The sequence below is a fragment of the Anomaloglossus baeobatrachus genome, chromosome 5 (assembly GCF_048569485.1).
Source record: "Anomaloglossus baeobatrachus isolate aAnoBae1 chromosome 5, aAnoBae1.hap1, whole genome shotgun sequence".
Lineage (NCBI taxonomy): Eukaryota > Metazoa > Chordata > Amphibia > Anura > Aromobatidae > Anomaloglossus > Anomaloglossus baeobatrachus.
The window spans coordinates 539,776,405-539,797,245 of NC_134357.1; the positions used below are offsets into that span (position 1 = coordinate 539,776,405).

At 42.9% G+C, this 20,841-nt stretch overlaps 1 long non-coding RNA gene across 1 annotated transcript in view; it reads left to right on the forward strand.

Annotated features, from left to right (window-relative positions):
• The window catches only part of LOC142312205 (uncharacterized), a 70,894-nt gene extending 51,619 nt beyond the window's left edge, over positions 1-19,275 (forward strand). The window contains exon 5 of the long non-coding RNA XR_012754340.1: positions 19,209-19,275. This is a non-coding gene — a long non-coding RNA (uncharacterized LOC142312205). The remainder of the gene's footprint in view (positions 1-19,208) is intronic.
• The last annotated feature ends 1,566 nt before the right edge of the window (positions 19,276-20,841 follow it).

Genomic DNA, 20,841 nt, shown 5'->3' on the forward strand with positions numbered 1-20,841 from the left:
TTTGATTGCCAACCAAGGTAACGGCAGGCAGATGGGGGTGGCAACCCATAGCTGTCTGCTTTATCTGCGCTGAGAATCAAAAATACCGCGGAGCGCTACGTCATTTTTTTAAAGATTTATTTTTACAGCACTGTGATGTCCAGCAATCAAAATACAGGGAAGCCCATTTTATTTTTAGTTATTTAAATAAATAATTAAAAAAAATATATGTTAGCTCCCACTGCATTTTTTGTATTGCTAGCTAAGGGTAATCCAAGCAGCTACTGGCTGCTAACCCCCACTGCTTGGTGTTACCTTCACTGGCAATGGAAAATCCAGGGAAGCATTTTTTTTTTTTTTTTTTGCCAAAAAGCTACAAAAAAAGGACGTGAGCTTCGCCATATTTTTGTATGCTAGCCAGGTATAGCAGGCAGGTGCTGGAAGAGTTGGATACAGCGCCAGAAGATGGCGCTTCTATGAAAATGCCATTTTCTGAGGTGGCTGCAGACTGCAATTCGCAGCAGTGGGGCCCAGAAAGCTCAGGCCAACCGGTGGTGCGGATTCCAATCCCCAGCTGCCTAGTTGTACCTGGCTGGACACAAAAATGGGGCAAAGCCTACGTCATTTGTTTTCTAATTATTTCATGAAATTCATGAAATAATAAAAAAAGGGCTTCCCTTTATTTTTGGTTCCCAGCCGGGTACAAATAGGCAACTGGGGGTTGGGGGCAGCCGTACCTGCCTGCTGTACCTGGCTAGCATACAAAAATATGGCGAAGCCACATAATTTTTTCAGGGGGCAAAAAACTTCTGCATACAGTCCTGGATGGAGTATGCTGAGCCTTATAGTTCTGCAGCTGCTGTCTGTCTGTATGGAGAAGAGCAGACAGCAGCTGCAGAACTACAAGGCTCAGCATACTCCATCCAGGACTGTATGCAGAAGTTTTTTGCCCACCAAAAAAATGACGTGGGCTTCGCCATATTTTTGTATGCTAGCCAGGTACAGCTGGCAGCCACGGGCTGCCTCCAACCCCCAGTTGCCTATTTGTACCCGGCTGGGAACCAAAAATATAGGGAAGCCCGTTTTTTTTAATTATTTCACTTATTTCATGAAATAATTAAAAAACAAATGACGTGGGCTTCGCCCTATTTTTGTGTCCAGCCGGGTACAACTAGGCAGCTGGGGATTGGAATCCGCAGCACAGGTTAGCCCGAGGTTTGTGGGCGCCTCTGCTGCGGATTTCAGTCCGCAGCCGTCCCAGAAAATGGCGCTCTCATAGAAGCGCCATCATCTGGCGCTGTATCCAACTCTTCCAACAGCCCTGGAGCCGGGTGGCTTGTTGGGTAATCATGAGTTAATACTGGCTTTGTTTTACCAGCCAGTATTAAGCCAGAGATTCTTAATGTCAGGCACGTTTGACCCGGCCATTAAGAATCTCCAATAAAGGGTTAAAAAAAGACACCACACAGAGAAAAAATACTTTAATAGAAATAAATACACAGACACATTAGAGACTCCATCTTTATTACCCCTGTCAGCCCTCCACGATCCTGCTCTTCTGTCTTCTTTCTTTCTAGTGTAGTAGTAGTGACGATTGTAGTGAGGAAGGATGAGATTCACCAGCTCATCACTTGGGGCTGGGGAACCTCCATCCTAACTACAATGCTCACTACAATCGGGAAGCAGCGTGCAGCCTTCACTCCGTGAGTGATCACTGCTGGCTGCTAGCGGTAACGCTGACAGACGCGTTACCATAGCAACGGTGCTCTCGGAGCCGCGGTTAGCGGTGACGTCACCGCTAACTGCGTTGCTATGGCAACGGTGATCTCCGTTAATGACCGGCTGTGTCAGCCGGTCCCTAACGGAACGGGGAGTCGACCGTGTGCTAGAGCATGTCGTCGGTACACGGCGATACACATATGTGCACCGTGTACCGGAGAGATGCACTCGCAGGTCCTACATGACGTGTCATAGTCATGTGACCAGTCTGTAGCCAATGAGATAATAGCCACGTGACTGGTCACATGGCTATTTTGACGTCACGATAGGTCCTGCTTCTCTGCTGGCAGTGCAGGTCACCGGGAGGATTCAGCGATCATCGGATGGAATAGCGGCAGGAGACAGAGTGCAGAAGGGATCGCGAGGACCGGTAAGTGTTATGGCAATGTTTATTAACTGTTTGTGTACATTTATAATGCATTTTTATATGTTTGTGATTGCCTCCCATTATAGCCTATACGTTCGAGTTCGGTTCGTCGAACGTTCGACGAGCCGAACTCGAGCCAGACCCCCCGTTCGGCGAACCGCCTCGAGCCGAACCGGGACCGGTTCGCTCATCTCTACCCTTGAGCGTAATATTGATTTTGAGCTATTTTGAGGTCCCCATATTTCTGGGTGACATACTCCCAAAGTGGGGCTATTGCTCTCCACGAGTATGTCTTTGATTATTGTGGTGGTATGGCTGTGATCTGTTGAGTATGGTATGCAATCACCTTTACACTGCTTGTGATATACACTGGTGAAACCGACTGTTTAAAATAAGCGGGTTTAATCACCGAGTTATGAGCAGTTTCTTTTCTGTACAAACAATACCCTCCTAGTGATTACTTGTGGATCAATTTTGGAGGATTGGACGATTCTGTGATGCTGCATACAAACCAGAATGATACTGTGTGCCTGCAGTATAATATCGGGCTGTCTTCTCTGTTTGTGTGACGTGATGTCACATGACTTGCTGAAGGGAGGTGCACATTACCACGGCTACGGTGTAAACATCATGACGTGGTGTGCTCGTCTGCGGTCATGTGACCGGGATGGGCGGAAACCACGTCCCATGCTATTGCAGGGTGGGAACATTTAAACCCTGACAGTCTGCGGTGGCTCTCTTGTTAGAGCGATAAGCACGGCCGCTCCTGCCACGTGGTGAGTCCCCCTGCTATGGTTATATGCTGTCATGGAATGAATCGTCCTGACATGCTGGTGTTTATTTATTTATAAATGTATTTCAGCATGTTATTAGGAGTGAGGTCCATGGCTTATGGGACCTGAATTGGAATTACCGCTTACATGACTCCCTGTTGAGTCTATGTTTATTGGTGAGTTTCTCCACATATGAGTGTGTGATTAACTATTGACATGCTGATTCTTATTGCTATTTTGTATATGTTTTTGTTTCAGCATATGATGGATATTTTTGGACTCATTTTTAATGAGACCTGAGATGCAATTGCCACAATTATAAGCTCCCCTGATGAGTTTGCTTTTCTAACGAAACACGTTGGGAGGTACATTTTCATAATCATGAGGTTCCGCCATGAGGATGCCTGAACCCATTTGAATCTAATATGTGGTATATAAGAATTTGGTGAGATAAATCCATTTCTTTATTTATCAGTGGACTTTTCTGAAACTGGCACCTGGTTTATGGGTGAGATAAGTTCCACCTTGTATAGCGGTACTAGCTTATTTATGGTATGCATTGAAACCTTGAAAAAGTAGGAGGGGCCAAACCGTATTTGTATTGTTTGTCCTTTTATTAGTGAGGATTATCCTCATTTTTATGAATGAATTAATTAAAAGTTTAATTTTAAAAACAATTTTTCGCATATGGTGACCCTGATGCATAATATTGCTGTTCTGATTTGATAACTTGTGAATTTAACCCAGTGGCTATTTATATTTTTTCCTGATACCCTTGTGAAAAAAAAGCTACCTAGTTGAAGCAACAGTTTTGTGGTAAAAAAAATTTTTTTTTCTTTTCACGGCTCAATGTTATAAACTTCTGTGAAGCCCCCAGGCGTTCAAAGTGCTCACCAGACATCTAGAAAAATTATTTGAGGGCTCTAGTTTCCAAAATGGGGTCATTTGTGGGGGAGCTCCATTGTTTAGGCACCTCAGGGGGTCTTCAAACCCGACATGACGTCCACTAATGAGTGCAGCTAATTTTGGACTCAAAAATTCAAATGGCGCTCCTTGCCTTCCGAGCCCTGTCGTGTGCCCAAACATTTGATTTCCACCACATATGAGGTATCTACGTACTGAGGAGAAAATGCACAATAAATTTTATGGTGCATTTTTTCCTTATACCCTTGTGGAAAAAAAAAGCTACCTAGTTGAAGCAACAGTTTGGTGGTAATTTTATTTTTTTTCTTTTCACGGCTCAATGTTATAAATTTCTGTGAAGCCCCCAGGCGTTCAAAGTGCTCACCAAACATCTAGAAAAATTATTTGAGGGGTCTAGTTTCCAAAATGGGGTCACTTGTGGGGGAACTCCATTGTTTAGGCATCTCAGGGGGTCTTCTAACTCAACATGGCGTTCGCTAATGAGGGCAGCTAATTTTGCGTTCAAAAATTCAAACGGCGCTGCTTCCCTTCTGAGCTCTGCCGTGCGCTCAAACAATTGATTTTTTACCACATATGGGGTATCAGCGTACTCAGGAGAAATTGCACAATAAATTGTATGGTGCATTTTCTCTTTTATCCCTTGTGAAAATGCTAAATTTTATGGCTAAAGTAACATTTTTGTGTTAAAAAGTTAAATTTCATTTTTTCCTTCCACATTGGTTTGGTTCCTGTGAAGCACCTGAAGGGTTAATAAGCTTCTTGGATGTGGTTTTGAGCAGTGTGAGGGGTGCAGTTTTTAAAATGGGGTCACTTTTGGGTATTTTCTGTCACCTAGGCCTCTCAAAGTCACCTCAAATGTGATGTGGTCCCTAAAAATAATGGTTTTGTAAATTTTGTTGGAAAAATGAGAAATTGCTCATGAACTTTGACCCCTTCTAACTTCTTAACAAAAAAAAATTTTGTTTCGAAAATTGCGCTGATGTAAAGTAGACATGTGGGAAATTTTATTTAGTAACTATTTTATGTGACATATCTCTGATTTATGGGCATAAACTTTCACAGTTTGAAAATTGCGAAAGTTTCAAAATTTTCGCACAATTTCCGAAATTTTCACACAATTTCCGAAATTTTCACAAATAAATACAAAAAATATTGGCCTAAATTTACCACTGACATGAAGTACAATATGTCACGAAAAAACAATGTCAGAATCGCCAGGATCCGTTGAAGCGTTCCAGAGTTACAACCTGTCAAAGTGACACTGGTCAGAATTGCAAAAAAATGGCCCGGTCATTAGGGTTTTTTAGTGGCCGGGGGTGAAGGGGTTAAAAACCTACAGATCCTCACTGAGGAAGTTCCTTATAATGGCTCCTAGGTCATGCATTCCTGAGAGATGAAAAAGTCAAGCGCCACCTACTGTCGCAGAGTGGATTGCCAGATCCAATGAACTCATGCATATGGAGGACCTGACTTCTTCTGTGCATGACTCCTACAAAAAATTCTGGGCCACTTGGAGAGAGTGGATGGACTTCCAACAAACAGTGGAGTACCGAGACCTGGAGGGGGATTGCGCAGGGTCCAATGGTGGGGCGTCATTGTAGGTTTGGAGTGGCGCTTGGCTTGGGTTCGGAGAGACAGTGTGTTGCCTTGCCTTGTTTACCCTACCTCCCCTCCCCCCTCACCCTACCCCCTCACCCTCCCTCCTCACCCTCCCTTTCTTCTATACCCCCTGTTCTGGTCTTTTCTTCTTCCTTTTTCTTTCTCTTCTGATCTACTTTGGGCTATCACGTGTTGTCAAGTTCAAAATGACGATGATGATGGTGAGACTCAAAAGGTCTCTCAGGATCTGGCTGCTGTTTCAAATCAATGTCATGTGTGCACACGAGAATGAAGAATAACTGGACAGCAAGTCAGTTACATCTATCTCCATGACTGGCTCTTGACCAAGTAATCTTTATTATTTGAAAAAACTCTAGACCGAGCAGTAAGGGGGTGTAAACAAAAGTTTTAGTCCAATCAAGTATCGTAGGGCAGGGCTTCATGACGTAGAGAGATCTGCACATCCTCCTTGGATTGGTCAGTCCAGGCTCCAGGAATTTCTTTTGTCTATCGTCCCATGTGCAAAACAGGAAATGGCAGCCATCTTCAAGCTATATATATATATATACTGTGTCTAAGGAAAAATCACTGAATATGTAACATACATATATACATGTTAGTAAGAAACAAAAGCATTCACAAATATGTGTGTTAGTTCACATCTACTGAACTATATAACTGAGTCTATGAAATGGCTGAATTAAGTATTTTTATATACTCAATTCTTGTCCTCAACAGTCCCCCCTAAAGACTTACTTCTGCCATTTCTAAATTCTAAGGGTACTCTTCCCTTAGGAAGAGAGGTAGAAAGATCTATCGGAAAACCTGCCTAACTGAACGTTGAAACATGGGCGGAAAGGGGAAGTGGTTTTTTTCACCGGTTTGAGACCAAGGACTCCTAGACGAGTCCTCACCCTTTGTAGTTGGAGTTTCCCATGTCTCAAGGTTCTCTAAGTCCTCTCTTCTAACTGTTCTGGCATTGCTGGTCTAAGACTGTACAGGGTTTTCTGAAAAGGATAAGTATGAGCAGAACGCTCAGTGCAGCTCTGGTTGATCAACCCTTCTACAATGCGAGGTGTGGATCCATAAATTTTTCTGTGGTTGGATCAGCTCCTCTAATGTTGACTCATGGCTCTTTCTCGCTTGTCGTTTAGGATCAATCAGTTTCCTGACTGGAGACCATATGCTAATAGTTCTGATGTAAGATCTGGAATTGGAAAATACACCTGATTACCACACTATTCAGTCAATTATGTAAAAATATACATGTCTGTGCTAAACCAAAAAACATCTTACATAAAGACCTGTTTATTACGAAAAGAAAACAAAACATATACATTTTATACATGATTTGCCAGTTTCCACTTTTCTATAAAATATACACTTTTTGTAAACACATTTTTTTTTTTTTTTTTTTACATACCACCTTCATGTGCTTCTCAACAATAATGTCGTTTTCTACACTGGAATGCCTCTGACCAAACCTGGAGAGAAATTTACACAACACGCACAGAGTTGCATACAACGTGCTCATAATATACATCTATAATCAGTCTGCATTCTCTGCATTCTCTAAAAAATGGGTAGAGTAGGTGCAGGGTGTTTCTACGGACTCTTTACAGTTTTTTCTCACTTTGTTCTAGGCACTTGTCTTATAAGACTGGGTGAGTCTACCCACCTGGGTACTGAACCCTGGCGTCACCAAAGCACACACTGACAATTGTCTTTCACAGATGTTACCTGGGCCATCATTAAGAAGAGCTCTCATGGCAGAGAAAGCTTACCACCCTTTGTCCACAGACCTTCCTCAGTCACCTGGCTCCCTGCATGTCACACTCCATTCCTTGTTGTTTTGCTTGTTCCTGTAGGGATTTAAGAACACAAGGAGTGACAGAAGTCACTGACGTGACCGGTGTCACCGAGGCATGGTCTCTATGCATGGTGAAAGACTCTCAACTCTAGGCCCGTTCACTGCTTCTTGGTCAGCTGCACCTGTGCGAGGATCTCCATCCGAATCCATCAGCTCAGATCTAGACTTTCTTTTCGGCATACCTAATTCATTTGACAACAGGAAAAAATCTACAACCTACATACACATCTAAAAACTCTTACCCACTCCTGTTCTACCCATCTAGAGAGGCATTTAATGCGGCACTGCCTCCTGTATCGATAGGAGGGGAGAGTGGCTCAAATTTAACTACCTCATGTTGTGTAACGTGTAGCATTTCCAGTGCAGAATCGACCACCATCTGGTTTCATTTATAAAAACAAAACTAAAAAATATACATTAGATCATTCTTATAACTTTAACTCTGACCATAATACAGTTAGTGGTCATCTATACTTCATATGACTGAAAATACTAAATAAATAAACAAATAAACAAACAAACATATAAGACAAGACTTTCCTATTTCAGTTAACAGATATACCTCATAGTAATCTAGTAAACATAACCTATGGGAAAAAGGTCAGCTTCAAAACCTAAATAATATGCCTGCTGCACCCTCGAAGAAACTGGAGAATATAATTAATACCTTATTCCCCCCTTGTTTAATTGTTTATTTACCAATATGGCAAAATTCAGAGTTTTTATACTGGTGTTCACTAAAAGAAAAGATAAAACAGCAGGTAATAAATTAGCTACATACTAAAACCTAAAATGAACAAACACTGAAAATAACGTATATCTTACAACAATATACATTGCTGGGGAATTTTAAAACCTTACGATAAACAACACTGTATCCATAAAGAAAAGAAAAACCTTTGATAGTAAAAATAACTGAGACATGATTAAATGACAGCTGTGACTGGGCGACTAACCCGCAAAAATATATAAATTGTTTAAAAATAATCGTAAAAACAGAAAAGGTAATAGAGTCACAAAATAAAAATATATTATTCAAATAAATCGCCATTAAAAAAGAAAACAACACAGAAATTAAATCGCACATCCCATGAAATTTAATATTCCCTATTCAGGTATAAGCAATAAACTGAAAATATGAAATCCTGAACTCTAAAAGTTAAACCAAACTTAGGTCACTATTGGGGAAAGACACATTCCATTCTTATCTATGACTATCTATCAATTCAGTAAAAATTTCACTTACTTATCTTTGACTTGCATTTATGGGATAGCTGAGTAAACAAATATACTATTTATACTTATTCAAATGTGTTAGTCATATATACCAGAGAACACCTCCCACCGGGGATGGGTGGAGAGCTTTGAACAAAGAGCAATTGTGAGGGGTGTGGCTTATGAGGTGTACTGCCATCAGTGGGTGTAGCAAAACGGCTGCCACAGGAAGTTCCAGGCACCTGACTTCCTGGTGTAGCATCCATGTTGTGACTCCCTGGGTGTACTGGGAGTGGCTGGAACTACGTAGTAAACCAGGGATACTTTTAGTGCCTGTAAATTTGCATTCCAGCATACAAAGGAGAGATTTCATTAATACCAGATATAATGACTTCTAAAGGAAAACCATGAGGCACAGCTAGAGAAAGACATTTAGTGATTCTACAAACAGCAACACACAGTGAATAGGGTCTTTGTCCTCCAGTATACTCTCACTGGAGATTAATCTGAACTTCAGTACATGGGTTGCAGCCTGCCATCTAGTGGTAGTCCAACGATTTTACACAAGTTTTTACAATCTTTTATATATTTTCCCGCTCTTTTTTTTTTTTTTATTTGTAACTAGGGCGACAGCGTTCTCAGCTCCTACTAAAAACAACGTATTTACTTCTTGAACAGAGTATACAGTGCTCTAATTTGACCGGCCGTTCCAACTGAACCCTTTTTCCCTCCTCCCTGTTATGCAATAAGGACACACTTAGACGTCCAACGTAGAATACAAACCGTTCCTCGTACGTTCCTTTTTCCGGCATCTCACATAGCAGTGCATGAGTTAATACTCAGGGGAAATACGCTGATTCAAAACACTTATTTACCACCACCGGAATCCCTCCCCCTCTTTCCCGTGTATAGAGGATGCACATTTCGGCGTCCAACACGTGGATACTAATACCGTTCTCCACGTGTTCCTATTACCGGCTATAAACACAAGAATCGATGTGTTATAAAAAACACTGGGGGACACGCCGATTCCCTTATCTCTCTTTTCCAAAAACAAACCAACAATTACAAAATGCTGAAAAACACATAAACCAGTTAATTTCTCTCTAATCCAAACCAAAATAACACTTGTCTTTCTTTCAAATCATTACAACTCCTTCGTTTGCTTTACTATACAAAGGCTGCAGCCACCTCCTGTATGTTAGCCCACTGACCCCTCCTTTCTCCTCACTCCAAAGAGCTGCGCTGTCTCTGCCTCTTCACTCCTAGCAGGGATGGTGGGTAATTCACTAACCCCCCCTTGCTTCCTCTCAGCTAAAAGACGGCAGGGACATAGCTATGTAATTCGATCTCTGCTCTGTCTCAAGCAGCCGGTGGACATATGGCCAACACACACTGACCCCCCTTAATGCTGCCCTCTCAGCTAAAGAATGTAGCTGCGTGAGCGAGTGACCCCCCCACCTTTTTCGTGCTTTCCTCTTAGTGGAGAAATGCAGGGACGTAGAGTTGTCTGTCAGTCTGTCCCTGCGCAAGTAGCCAATGGGGGACTGACCCCCCTCCTTTTTGTGTAAGAGACTGCAGGCACGCTGGGCTTCTCTCCACCATTTCTATAGCTGTCTGCTCAGACAATTAACTCTCCGAGAACCAAACAGAGAAATCACAAGCCTGATTAACCATACACTATATACAAATCAACAGCTACTCAAAAAGCCCCCCATTTCTACCTTACTTACAGCAAATCAATAATACAGACAGCCAGATACTTTAACACCTAAAAGCCAGCACCTATAGGGTCTGGGTCCTTTTCTAGGTCACCGGCGAGCGACAGTCACACCGTTAGGTCTCCGGTGCACTACCATTCTCCGGACTAGTGACCACCCCCTTTCTCCAGGTGTCTCTCGAACCATAGGTAAAACAGCACACACAATGTACAGTCAGGGCCAGAAATATTTGGACAGTGACAAAAGTTTTGTTATTTTAGCTGTTTACAAAAACATGTTCAGAAATACAATTATATATATAATATGGGCTGAAAGTGCACACTCCCAGCTGCAATATGAGAGTTTTCACATCCAAAGCGGAGAAAGGGTTTAGGAATCATAGCTCTGTAATGCATAGCCTCCTCTTTTTCAAGGGACCAAAAGTAATTGGACAAGGGACTCTAAGGGCTGCAATTAACTCTGAAGGCGTCTCCCTCGTTAACCTGTAATCAATGAAGTAGTTAAAAGGTCTGGGGTTGATTACAGGTGTGTGGTTTTGCATTTGGAAGCGGTTGCTGTGACCAGACAACATGCGGTCTAAGGAACTCTCAATTGAGGTGAAGCAGAACATCCTGAGGCTGAAAAAAAAGAAAAAATCCAACAGAGAGATAGCAGACATGCTTGGAGTAGCAAAATCAACAGTCTGGTACATTCTGAGAAAAAAGGAATTGACTGGTGAGCTTGGGAACTCAAAAAGGCCTGGGCGTCCACGGATGACAACAGTGGTGGATGATCGCCGCATACTTTCTTTGGTGAAGAAGAACCCGTTCACAACATCAACTGAAGTCCAGAACACTCTCAGTGAAGTAGGTGTATCTGTCTCTAAGTCAACAGTAAAGAGAAGACTCCATGAAAGTAAATACAAAGGGTTCACATCTAGATGCAAACCATTCATCAATTCCAAAAATAGACAGGCCAGAGTTACATTTGCTGAAAAACACCTCATGAAGCCAACTCAGTTCTGGAAAAGTATTCTATGGACAGATGAGACAAAGATCAACCTGTACCAGAATGATGGGAAGAAAAAAGTTTGGAGAAGAAAGGGAACGGCACATGATCCAAGGCACACCACATCCTCTGTAAAACATGGTGGAGGCAACGTGATGGCATGGCCATGCATGGCTTTCAATGGCACTGGGTCACTTGTGTTTATTGATGACATAACAGCAGACAAGAGTAGCCGGATGAATTCTGAAGTGTACAGGGATATACTTTCAGCCCAGATTCAGCCAAATGCCGCAAAGTTGATCGGACGGCGCTGTGACGGGGGTGTACAAGAGAGCAAAGGATGGACGAGGCCGAGGAACGATCCAACAGGTTTATTAACAGGAATACAGGAACAGCACACGATTAGTCCACATAAAACAGATTCGGGGGCCCTTCCCGACAATCCTCGGACCGGATAACAAAGCAATCGTCCTTACAGTAGTCCAAAGAGTTCCACACAATCCCACGGGCCGCCACACAGGCCTAGCTCCGTCCGTGTCCACAGCCACCCAGGCTGGGGCTCCTGCTTCTTCCAAGTTTCAGCTCACTCTGAAGTTACAAAAAGGGAAATGCATTGTCTGGGCTGCTTGACCAGCCCACCATGTTTGTTCAGGGGGTAGGGGTCACACATCCTATCATCAATGGTTTGGTCCATCACAGGGCTCCAATATGTCTGCCAGCCACAGTAGATGAAGGGATCCCCTGCTGTAAAGAACAATGACTATTCCTTCACTGGCCAATGCAACTACAGATTAGATACACAACTCTGGAAAGAAGAGGACAGGCTATTTACATAATCACATTAGATGCCAAGATTACAATTGTATGAGAGAGACACATTGAGACCAGTAGCTCCCCCAAGAAAATACATGAATTACAACTAATACAACCAGGGAAATATACATATCATGACATAGTATCACAGCATATACAGTGAGAGGGTAAATTACATCTTCACAATCCCTCCCCCTCCCAACTTGTGTACGTACTAGGGACCTCTACAGGTCACTGGTTAAGTACACACAGGCAGAGCGTTACTTACATGTGGCTTCATGCAGCCACGAATTGGCATCGTAGCTCTCCCACATCATTGCCCAGGAGAACAGCTGCAGGCAGACCACCCATCACCCCAACCACACATCGCCTGACCCCAAAACCAAAGTTCAGATCCACAGTGGCTGTGGGAATAGTTCTCCATTGTCCACCAGCCAGTTCAATAACAATCCCAGGTCCTCTATGGATTGCCTCAGGCCGAACCACTCGGGGATCAGCCAGTGTGAGGAAAGCACCCGAGTCACAAAATCCAACAAGTCTCTGTCCATCCAGCACAACCTCCTGCAAGTGCTTACCTCGATGAGCAGAAGTCGTCATAACTGCGGGTCGCACCCCGTAAACTCCTGGTGGTGCAACATGGGGGGCTGAGTCACTAGGCCAGTCCTCACATAACGGTGCCACATCTTCCTCCATGGCACTGGGCTGTAAATAATTAACAATCCGATTGGGTGCAGGATCAGTCCTCATTTGAACAGCTGGGCAGGAGACTTGCCGATGCCCTGGCTGTCCACATTGATAGCATCTGAGCTGGGTCTCCCTCCATCCAAGGCGTCCTCTTGGGTAAGGGGTAGGGGAACTTGGAGGCCGGCTCCCACCTGAAGGTGCTGTAGGGGTTTGAGGATGATTCCTCCATGGCCTGGCTGGGCATGAGGCCTGCAAATGCCCGGGATGCTTACAAACATAACACCTGCGCTCTGTTACTTCCTCTCCCCGGCGTATTCCAGAAAGTGCAGTAGAAGCAACTGGAGGCACATTAACACGGGTATCAACATGTGGTGGCTTAGAGGAACGGGGAACAATGGGGACAGAATAACTGGGGGCATCCGGTGTTGTGGAGCTGTTAGGCGTCTCTCCATCCTCCAACAGAACCCTCCACTGAGGCTTGATGGTGAGAGCCTCATCAGCGAGAGCAGCAGCTTCCTCCACTGTCGCTGGTTTTCTCTCACGCACCCATTCCCGGATCTCAGCGGGGCACTGGGCAAAGAATTGTTCTTTTAGGATGACCTGCAGGAAGGTCTCCCAAGATAAGGCCTCCTCTGCCTCCAGCCAGCGATTACATATTTGTTTGAGTCTATGAGCATATATCTTAAAAGACACTTCCCCATCACAGGCTAAAGCACGGAACTGAGTCCTGTAAGTGTCTGGGGTCACAGCATAATGTTCTAGAATAGTCTGTTTAATATCCGCATACTCACAGTTCCACCGAGGGTCCATAGCTCTATAGGCTTCAGCAGCTCCCCCCTCTAGGAGCCCAACCAGATGCCGGACACGCTCCCTGTCCAGGACTTCCATTAATCAACACTGATGCTCAAAGTCCTGGAAGAAGCCCTCAATGTCGCCTGCAGCCTCATTAAACGGCTTAAAGTCTTTGCGGGACACCCTGGGAAGTTCCCTCATGATGGGTGCTGGGGTTACAGTCTGTCTGGAACCTCTCGCGGCTTCCACAGCGAGCTCCTTATCCAGCAGTACCATCTCCTCCATCCTGCGCTCCTTCTCTTTAGCTCCACGCATGGCCTCCCTCTTATCTTCTATGGTGGCCTCATCTCCAAGCAGTGCCATCTCCTCCTTGTACCACACAACCCATTGACTTTTTTGGGTATTCACCTCCGGCTCCCGTCTTTGCTCCCCTTGCTGTGGAAATTGTTCCTCGGTGCCATCTTGCAGGCAAGCGTGTTCCAATGCCTCAATTAGTTGCTCCTTAGAAGGTCCTTTGTAGCCGACACCTAATTCACGGGCCTTTGTTTGTAGACTCGCCACAGTCCAGTTCCTGTATCCTGAGGTTCTGGTTTCAGACGTCGATTGGCTGTTGTCCTCCATTTCTTCTGCTCTGATCCCGCCGCTGCCAACCAGTTTGTGACGGGGGTGTACAAGAGAGCAAAGGATGGACGAGGCCGAGGAACGATCCAACAGGTTTATTAACAGGAATACAGGAACAGCACACGATTAGTCCACATAAAACAGATTCGGGGGCCCTTCCCGACAATCCTCGGACCGGATAACAAAGCAATCGTCCTTACAGTAGTCCAAAGAGTTCCACACAATCCCACGGGCCGCCACACAGGCCTAGCTCCGTCCGTGTCCACAGCCACCCAGGCTGGGGCTCCTGCTTCTTCCAAGTTTCAGCTCACTCTGAAGTTACAAAAAGGGAAATGCATTGTCTGGGCTGCTTGACCAGCCCACCATGTTTGTTCAGGGGGTAGGGGTCACACATCCTATCATCAATGGTTTGGTCCATCACAGGGCTCCAATATGTCTGCCAGCCACAGTAGATGAAGGGATGCCCTGCTGTAAAGAACAATGACTATTCCTTCACTGGCCAATGCAATTACAGATTATATACACAACTCTGGAAAGAAGAGGACAGGCTATTTACATAATCACATTAGATGCCAAGACTACAATTGTATGAGAGAGACCCATTGAGACCAGTAGCTCCCCCAAGAAAATACATGAATTACAACTAATACAACCAGGGAAATATACATATCATGACATAGTATCACAGCATATACAGTGAGAGGGTAAATTACATCTTCACAGGCGCTTCATAGTACAGATGGACAATGACCCCAAGGATACAGCCAAAGCTACCCAGGAGTTCATGAGTGCAAAAAAGTGGAACATTCTGCAATGGCCAAGTCAATCACCAGATCTTAACCCAATTGAGCATGCATTTCACTTGCTCAAATCCAGACTTAAGACGGAAAGACCCACAAACAAGCAAGACCTGAAGGCTGCGGCTGTAAAGTCCTGGCAAAGCATTAGGAAGGAGGAAACCCAGCGTTTGGTGATGTCCATGGGTTCCAGACTTAAGGCAGTGATTGCCTCCAAAGGATTCGCAACAAAATATTGAAAATAAAAATATTTTGTTTGGGTTTGGTTTATTTGTCCAATTACTTTTGACCTCCTAAAATGTGGAGTGTTTGTAAAGAAATGTGTACAATTCCTACAATTTCTATCAGATATTTTTGTTCAAACCTTCAAATTAAACGTTACAATCTGCACTTGAATTCTGTTGTAGAGGTTTCATTTCAAATCCAATGTGGTGGCATGCAGAGCCCAACTCGCGAAAATTGTGTCACTGTCCAAATATTTCTGGACCTAACTGTATATGATGCTTACCGCGGAATGAAGGGTGGTCAAGTCCTCGATATCGAGCAACACCTGGATACTTGTGGAGTAGCCCCCAGACGTCCGGAAAATGGAAGATCTGACTCACCCTTCTCGGTGCCCCCACACTTGGCGCGCCAACTGTCAAGTTCAAAATGATGATGATATTGGTGAGACTCAAAAGGTCTCTCAGGATCTGGCTGCTGTTTCAAATCAATGTCATGTGTGCACACGAGAATGAAGAATAACTGGACAGCAAGTCAGTTACATCTATCTCCATGACTGGCTCTTGACCAAGTAATCTTTATTATTTGAAAAAACTCTAGACCGAGCAGTAAGGGGGTGTAAACAAAAGTTTTAGTCCAATCAAGTATCGTATGGCAGGGCTTCATGACGTAGAGAGATCTGCACATCCTCCTTGGATTGGTCAGTCCAGGCTCCAGGAATTTCTTTTGTCTATCGTCCCATGTGCAAAACAGGAAATGGCAGCCATCTTCAAGCTATATATATATACTGTGTCTAAGGAAAAATCACTGAATATGTAACATACATATATACATGTTAATAAGAAACAAAAGCATTCACAAATATGTGTGTTAGTTCACATCTACTGAACTATATAACTGAGTCTATGAAATGGCTGAATTAAGTATTTTTATATACTCAATTCTTGTCCTCAACAGTGTGATAGTCTGTTTAAATTCTAGTTGCCTTTCTATTAGGTCTGTTTACCTTGTTTTTATTTCAATATTTTCAATATTTGGAATCTTACACTCATCTTGATGTAGTTGGGCTGTTAGGCCCTTGGATTGTTTATTATGTTTATGTTGATTCCAACTAATCTAAATAAATAAAGAATTTAAAAAACAACAGCTTCGATGTCCCAGCGTGGCGTTCGTTTGTCCATAAAACATACATTTCTGAATCATTTGAACAGAATTTGAATAGAGGGTCACTGGAGCCGGTGGTGGAGGAGGAGGGCAAGGCCAACACCCAAATAGCCACATTGGCAATAGCACTGTAAAGTGTTATGGAGTACGTATTCCAACTTTCACACTAATGATATAGGAGACACAGAAAACTACAAATGACTGCCACCCCTCCCCAATGTACTGTATGTTACAGGGCCCACCTGAGAGCCCTAAGAAGTCTGAGATTTGAGGACAGCCAGTGGCCTTTCCTACATTTGGGTAGAGGGCCACTGGATTCAGTGGTGCTGGTGGAGGAGGAGGAGGGCAAGGTCAACATCCCAACGGGCACATTGTAGCTGACCTTTTAAAGTGCTGTAAAATATGTCCAAAAAAGGAGGTGTGAGACAGACACCAATATAATGTATAAGTTACAGAACTTTCTACAGTCATGGCCAAAAGTTTTGAGAATGACACCAAAATTATATTTTCACATGATCTGTTGCCCTTTGGTTTTTAATTGTGTTTGTCTGATGTTTACATCACATACAGAAATATAATTGCAATCATATTATGAGTACCAAAAGGTTATATTGACAGTTAGAATGAGTTAATGCAGCAAGTCAATATTTGCAGTGTTGACCCTTCTTCTTCAGGACCTCTGCAATTCTCCCTGGCATGCTCTCAATCAACTTTTGGATCAAATCCTGACTGATAGCTGTCCATTCTTGCATAAGCAATGCTTGTATTTTGCCAGAATTTGTTGGTTTTTGTTTGTCCACCCGTCTCTTGATGATTGCCCACAAGTTCTCAATGGGATTAAGATATGGGGAGTTTCCTGGCCATGGACCCAAAATCTCTATGTTTTGTTCCATGAGCCATTTAGTGATCACCTTTGCTTTATGGCAAGGTGCTCCATCATGCTGGAAAAGGCATTGTTGGGCGCCAAACTGCTCTTGGACAGTTGGGAGAAGTTGCTCTTGGAGGACATTCTGGTACCATTCTTTATTCATGGCTGTGTTTTTAGGCAAGACTGTGAGTGAGCCGATTCCCTTGGCTGAGAAGCAACTCCACACATGAATCGTTTCAGGATGCTTTAACAGTTGGCATGAGACAAGACTGGTGGTAGCGCTCACCTCTTCTTCTCCTAATAAGCTGTTTTCCAGATGTCCCAAACAATTGAAAAGGGGATTCATCTGAGAAAATAACTTTACCCCAGTCCTCAGCAGTCCACTCCCTGTACCTTTTGCAGAATATCAGTCGGTCCCTGATGTTTTTTCTGGAGAGAAGTGGCTTCTTTGCTGCCCTCCTTGAAACCAGGCCTTGCTCAAGCAGTCTCCGCCTCACAGTGCGTGCAGAAGCACTCACACCAGCCTGCTGCCATTGCTGAGCTAGCTCGGCACTGCTGGTAGTCCAATCCCGCAGCTGAAACAGTTTTAAGATACGGTCCTGGCGTTTGCTGGTCCTTCTTGGGTGCCCTGGAGCCTTTTTGGCAACAATGGAAGCTTGAAGTTCTTGATGATGCGATAGATTGTTGACTGAGGTGCAATCTTTGTAGCTGCAATATTCTTCCCTGTTAGGCCATTTTTGTGCAGAGCAATGATGGCTGCACATGTTTCCTTAGAGATAACCATTGTTAACTGAAGAGAAACAATGATACCAAGCACCAGCCTCCTTTTAAAGTGTCCAGTGGTGTCATTCTTACTTAATCATGACTGATTGATTGCCAGCCCTGTCCTCATCAACACCCACACCTGTGTTAATGAAACAATCACTAAAACAATGTTAGCTGCTCCTTTTAAGGCAGGAATGCAATGATGTTGAAATGTGTTTTGGGGGTTAAAGTTCATTTTCTTAGCCAATATTGACTTTGCAAGTAATTGCTGTTACGCTGATCACTCTTTATGACATTCTGGAGTATATGCAAATTGCCATTAGAAAAACTTAAGCAGTAGACTTTGTAAAAATTAATATTTGTAGCATTCTCAAAACTTTTGGCCATGACTGTAATCGAAAAAGGAAAAAATGTAAAAAACGAAACGTGTGAACATATGCAAAGTGTTTTTTTGGGAGGTCGGGGCTTGATTTGACGTTTTATTACAGTGATTAGGCACTAGAATTTGTTTCTTAGCAATTTCCCCTCTTTTACTTTGGTTTGAGAGCTGTTCTGGAGACTACGTAAACGCCGCGTGCTGCTCTGACCACGTTATTCAAAGACACCAGAAATGCAGTCAGACACCTTCTACAGGCTGTGCCCATTTTCCCATACATTTCAGCCTTCACCTCAGTCACCACAGGTCACCGACAGGTCCAACGTAAAATGATTCTGGTTTCCCATAGACTTACATTGGGGATCGAATATTCGCGAATACTCGAATAGCGGCGAGGTATTCGTCGAATCGAATAATAGGGTATTCGATCATCCATATTAAAAACGCAGATTCACTTCACTAAAAACACATTAAATAATGGAGAAAAGGCATACAAAATGCAGCAAGGATGCAATAACACTATGTAACAACAAAAAAAAAAAAATCTGTTTCTGGGTTAAAAGTGCTATTTCCTCTTTAATTGTGCATTACATATTTTGGAAAAAATTCATGTAACCCCAAGACTTTGCTTTTGTGCTTGCCACAATGATACCTATGTAGTCCCATAGTAAGCTCACTATATTCGAATGTCATTGTTCATGTGAACAAAACATTACTGTTGTTTCTTTAGTCTGATAAGATTTGTTTTCTTCTTTCATGGTAACCAAGGTATGAAAGATGTTTAGTACTTTAGGATTCCAGACTTTACATCATTCAAAGATATTGATACACACAAGTATTACTCCATAATGGTAACCAGTATCCTTCTCTTCCCCTTGTTCATTCGGCAAAGCTTAAACAAGACTATGAAAATGTGAAGAGATTGTTAAATGCGATGAATATGAGGAATATGATTGGGAAGTGATTTGAGATTTCAAAATGGTTGCATTCTTGATGGGTCTTCAAGAAGGCTATGCTAAGCTTCCACGCGTTGTTTGCCTTTGGGATAGCAGGGACGCTACCATAGACAATATTGGCTTGAATGTACTGAGTTTCCGTGGGGAACAACAACATTAAATGAGAGCCACTTGTAGACCCTTGAAAGGTACTAATGCCACCTTTGTGCATCAAACATCAAGGCCTCATGAATCAATTTGTCACAGCTTTGGACAAGGAATCAGTGCCATTCAAGTATCTATAAGATCTCTGCCAAAAGCTTTCAGAAGCAAAAGTTAAAGCTGGCGTTTTATGTTGGCCCTCAAATCAAGAAAGTTATGGAGTGTCAAGAGTTTCCCAAACTCCTCAAAAGAAAAGAGAAAGAAGCATGGATCAGTTTTGGTAATGTAGTTACAGGCTTCCTTTGGAAATCATAAAGCTTAAAACTATATTGCATTGGTTGAGACTTGTGAAGCAAAATGGGCTGCATGAGGTCTCAAAGTCCATATCCTTGATGCCCATCTTGATAGACTCAAACAGAAGATGGATTCCGAGAAGCAACGAGAGCGCTTTTATCAAGATAGCAAATTTCAAAATATAGGATGCCAGGGAAACTACAAGGAAAACCTAATGGGGGACTACATTTGGGGATTAATACGTCAAAGTGATATGACATACCCTCACAAAAGTAAACATTTCTAGGTTCCTTTTCATCAATTTGTAGCATTTTGATTAAAATATGCTAATGATTTGAAATATATTGTATTTTGTTTTCATTATGAACTTAAAGCAGCCCATATATCACAGGATCCAATTCAAATATCTTGTTCTCACCCTCAAAGCTCTCCACAGTGTGGCACCCCCATACATCTCCACCCTCCAGTGCACATCAAAGTTAGATAATAGTATAATGCTATAAGCATATCGAAAACATTGAAGCATACAATGAAAAATGCCACTTGCTAACTTTAAAGTGTGAATAATGAAATGCATATCAACCAAGGACTTTCTTATATAGATGGAAAAATCATGGCCGAAAGGGGGATAATAACTAACTTTGATGTGCAGCCTTATCCTCATGTACTATGTATTTTTTGGCTTGCACTCATAATATATATTAGTGCTCACTTCAGTTATCCTATTTAGTATTATGAAGTTTTTTTTTCTGAATGTGAACACAGCTCCGCCCCTTTCGGCCATGTTTTTTCCATCTCCTATATAAGAAAGTCCTTGGTTACCCCTCTCCACACACAGCAGTTTTTAATTGCAATGAGATGACACACAGTTAGGGTCATAGAGCTAGGGACCCCAATATAGAGATATACCTTGACGAGGTCTTGGGGCTCAGTTACATTGATCAATGCGATTGCTAAATATCTCCTTTTTCCTAATATTCATGGCAGGTATGCATTTCATTATTCACACTTTCAAGTTAGCAAGTGGCATTTTTCAATGTATGCTGCAATGTTTTTCGGTATGCTTATAACATTATACTATTATCTAACTTTGATGTGCAGCCTTATCCTTATGTAGTTAGTTGAGTAGTGACC